The sequence below is a fragment of the Condylura cristata genome, unplaced genomic scaffold (genome assembly GCF_000260355.1).
Source record: "Condylura cristata isolate star-nosed mole 26May11 unplaced genomic scaffold, ConCri1.0 scaffold00036, whole genome shotgun sequence".
NCBI classification, from domain to species: Eukaryota; Metazoa; Chordata; class Mammalia; order Eulipotyphla; family Talpidae; genus Condylura; species Condylura cristata.
This window is the reverse complement of record NW_004567137.1, coordinates 2526388-2530934: the sequence shown is the minus strand read 5'-3', so window position 1 is coordinate 2530934 and position 4547 is coordinate 2526388.

Genomic DNA, 4547 nt, shown 5'->3' with positions numbered 1-4547 from the left:
ATGGTCGTGGCAAGTTCCAGTCTCCCTGGGAAAGGGACTTCCACTGGTGAGCTGGACGCGGCCCCTGGCCTCCATTTCCACTCTGCGGGGGTGCGTCACCTGACTGGTTTCCTATAAATGTGGCTAGAGAAGTGTCCGCACTGGGCCAGGAGCCTGTGAGGGGGACGACGGCCTTGAAGAAGGATCGTGAGGGCTCCAGGTGAACACTGGGTTGCGAGGAAGCACAGGGGCATCCGACAGACCCACCATGGCTGCGAGAGCTGAGCTCCGAGGAGCCGGCGAAGCAAGAGGACGAGAGTCCAGTAGTCGAGCCGGAACTGACTTGTGAAGCCTGGTGCAGGTAGGGACCGCCAAGCCTTGTAACTGAGCAGCAGGGAATAGACCTGTTGGGGTGTGTGCTCTCATCCATTGGTTGCACCCTCAAACTGGTAGAGACCTGGGCAACCCCTCCGAGGTGTGTGTTGGGGCGCAGGTGCTGGCACCTAGACTTTGTTCTAAACCAGAAGGAAAAGGCTTAGGCTGAGTGTCTTCGCAGCTGGCCGTGGGTCTTAACGAAAGTCACATCTTCAGAGGCAGCCAGGTCCAGTGGGATCTTGATGTCACATACTTCTGAAATTGTTGCATGGCTTCAAAGGACACCCCCTGTCTCAGGATGTCTGCCCAGCATGGTGTTGGGTGTTTCTTGGGCAAATCACTTTGGGAAGATGTTAAGTGGTAGTTTTACATTGGCCAGAAAGTGGCAAACTCTACAATTAGGGCTTGGGAAATACATCTCCTTGGAGAAAGTCACTCTACTGCCACGCCACTGAGATTTCAGAGAGACAGGCTTGATAACTGGGTTGGGGGTACAAGGGGAGTTGAAGTGTTGTTACAGGTGACTCTGAAGTTTCTTATCTGAGGTTGTAACCTCAGGTGACTGGAGGATGAGGATGTTGTGAGCAAGTACTGGGAATACCACGCTTTGGGGACAAGGTGACGATGTATGATTTGTGGCCTGAATGTAGCCACCAGATGGATATGTCTTGCAAACCATGGCGCTGGAGTTGGCTGCTCTGCCTGGTGAGGCCCGGAGAGCAGATGTGGAATCAGCAGCATGGGGATAGTGGTGGAAACTTTATCTGTGGGTGCATTTTCCAATGATGGGGAGGAGAGAGAGGAGACAGGGCCCCCAGACAGAGCACTGGGAGCTGAGATATAAGGGACAGGCAGGAGAGAGATGCAGAAGTCAAGAGCCATCGCTCCACAAAACGTAAGTACAAGTTTCAAGTACTCTTTCAGAGTTTCTGCTGGGTATTTGCTTGGCCTTTTGCTCTCTTCTCAGATCTTAGAATCCAATGAAATTGTCTTTGGCATGTTCTCCCTATTTGACTCAACTCTTCTTTTTAAAATTATATTTTTTAGTTTTTGTCTTTACTGTGTTGAGATGTAGTTAATAAATAGATGATATGTCATTAAAAATAAATATGATTCCCAGATGATGAAATGAAAGGAAAATAATTTATAATGGACTAGTAAGAGAAAGGAGAAATAAAAAGAAAAATACAAGGAAAATAATTTGTAATGAAATAATATGTTCACCAGTATGTTAAGTGGGCACAATTGTTCTACAAAAGTGAGAGTCTGATAATTGTGCCCATGTAGAATCATTGTATATACAGTAACTACTACAAATGCAGGTTGATAAAGCATGAACAAGTCAAATACCTGGGTATTTATACCAAAGTAAACAACTTTAGGCATATTTTGATGGGGAAAAGAAAGGACAGACTTCTATTTGTTATACTCCTGGAAATTTTTTAATTTTATTTTAAAATTTTTTTTTAAAGATTTATTTTATTTGTACATACAGAACTGGGGTACAGGCCAGAGGCTCAGGGGCAGTGAGAGGCTTCACCAGAGACAGAGTGGGGAGCAGAACAGGCAGATCTATGAAGTACACTGCTGAGGGGAGCAGTGGGAGGGTCAGGAGAGGTCTGCCTCGCCATGTGGTCACCTCCGGGGCAGGCGGGAATCGAACTCATGCGGAAGTGGCTTCAGCTTCTTTGTGCTGTGCTTTAACCCGCTGCGCCACCAGGGAGGGCCAGACTCCTGGAAATTTTATTGTACTATTGAGATACTACATAAAAAAATGCTTGCTGTCTACCTGTAAGGTGAATTTAAATTCTAACAAAGAATATGATACAGGGTCTCTCTGGTGACCTAAGGGCTAAGTGTCAAGTCATATCACTTCCAGGGCTTGAATCTGATCCCCAGCCAGGGAGCTGACCCACATGGTGCAGCAGACCTCTCCTGTCTTGCCCTCTGCTCCCCTCAGCAGTGTATTTCAGTAGATCCACCTCTTCTGCTCTCTACTGGTCTCTGATGAATCCTTTCACCCCCACTCTTCTGGCATATACCCCAGTTCTTGTATGTATAAATAAATAAAACAAGTCTTAAAGGAAAAGATGATACAGAACTGCTTACCGTAAGTATGGGTGAATGGCACAGAAGTTGCATGGGATGCTGGACCAGTCACTGTACTAGACTGATCTGTTTCAGAGTAGCTGGCATTGTCGTGGCTTTCTCATGTCCTAAGGGCACTTGTGTGCCCTTCCCGCGTCCTAAGTGACCCTTAGGGAGAAGATGGTTTGTCCAGACGTGTCCTACTCAGTGCTTTGTAGTTTGGAGGTAAAAGGACAGATACCAGATGCCACTCAATAGGGTGTGTAGATGCCTCCTGTTTTCTGGAGAACTTGGGGTAGATAGATTTGTGAACCAGTCTAGCATAGAGGAACAGAGAAAGGACCGTAACTTGGAAAATGAAGTGTCTTTGGCAGATCCTTGAGAACTTGGGTTTAAAAGCATTTTTGAAAGAAAATATAACAATGCAAACTTATTGTTAAAGTCCACACTCCCTACCCCCCCCAGTCCAGGAGTCATCAAAGGCAAGTATAGCAGATGTCTCTCGTCCTCTTAATTTCTTCTTCCTCCTTTAATGAGACTTGAGAAAGTCAACAAGCATGTTAGTTCTCTCTCCTGTCAATATCATTTTTATATATGTTTTAAAATTTTGAGACTGAAGAACAAACTGGTTACAGAGAGACCTCCACATTTCTTTTCAAAGTGTAGAGGAGGGGCTGGACGAGAGGCACAACCTCTCTACCCCCATTCCGGGACTTATGAGGGGATTTCTTTCTCCTAAAGTTTGAGCTTATCAGCCCCAACTGAGCAGCAACTGTGGAGTGAGGGCAGCTGGAACCTCCAGCAAATCAGCTCCTTCTCCAAATTTTAATTTCACAGACACATAATTTGCATGCTGCTAGAAACACTCACTGCTTCTTGGCATCTCAGGAATGCATTTGTGTATAAACGCCTTAGTTTCAACAAACCATCTGAAGCTGCTGACTGAGGTGGCCAGTGAGCCAGGCTTGGGATACTCCTGTATCTCTCCCTCTCCCCCTTCCGCAACACCCATCCTCACAGTAAAGACTCAGGTGCAAATGGAGACTTGATGAGAAACAGTGTTCCTGATACACTACCACTTAGCCCTATGTTCTATTTTGTTTAGTTATTAATTCATCCGAGAAGGGAGATAAATGAATAACTTTCAGTAGGTACCTATGGAAAAACGGTGAATTGCTAGCAAGTGATACTTCATCCATAGGATCAAATCTTTGAGGCGATACTTCCTCCTTTCTGATCCTATCCTGCGTTAGTTTGCTGCAAAGGGACAAGGAGGTCTACCCCAGCACTCCTTAGTACTTTCTACTCCCTCTGGAAGGTGTGACTTCTCTGTTGTGTGCCAGCAATTGCTCATCAGTGGCCCCTTCAAGAGCGGCATCAACATGCCCTCTCAATTACCAACTTCTGCCTTTGCCCCACAGCCACTCTGAGTTCTGATCTTTCATCACTTGCCCATCTTCCTCTGCACGACCTGCTGAGAGAAGGGCAGTAACGTGCATCCAAATTGTCTGCACATCTTGTGAAAATGCAGGTTTGACCCCGGAAGTTGAGAGGGAGCCAGAGTTCTGCTTTCTAACACATTCATGCAGGTCCTGCTGCTCAGAAAACCAGGCTCTGGAGTAGAAAGGTGGTGTACGAAAAGGTGGGCAGAAAGGAAGGTTCCTCTTCAGAGAGCCACACACCACTTGGAAAGCAACTTGCCAGCATGAGTGGAAGGAGGTGTGTCTATGTGATTACATATTTACGTAGATGAATGCATGAGACATGTTTGGATGTAGAAACTTTTAAAATGGAGTCATTAATAGATATTTTGCAGAAAAATTAAAAGGAAGAATGGTGTTATTTAGGGAGTTTTATAGATGCTCTTTAACATTTGATGTGTCATAGCTTAAAACAATATAAGCACTACTTATATTTATTATCATTCTTCTTGTTATTATTATGACTATAGTTTTATGCTGCTTCTAGGATTCAAAAGCCTAGGAATTAGAATGGAAAGGAATTTTTTTTTTAAAGATTTATTTATTCATCTGGGGTACAAGCCAGAGGTCAGGGGCAGTGAGAAGCTTCAGAGAGAGATGCAGAAGTCAAGAGCCATCGCTCCA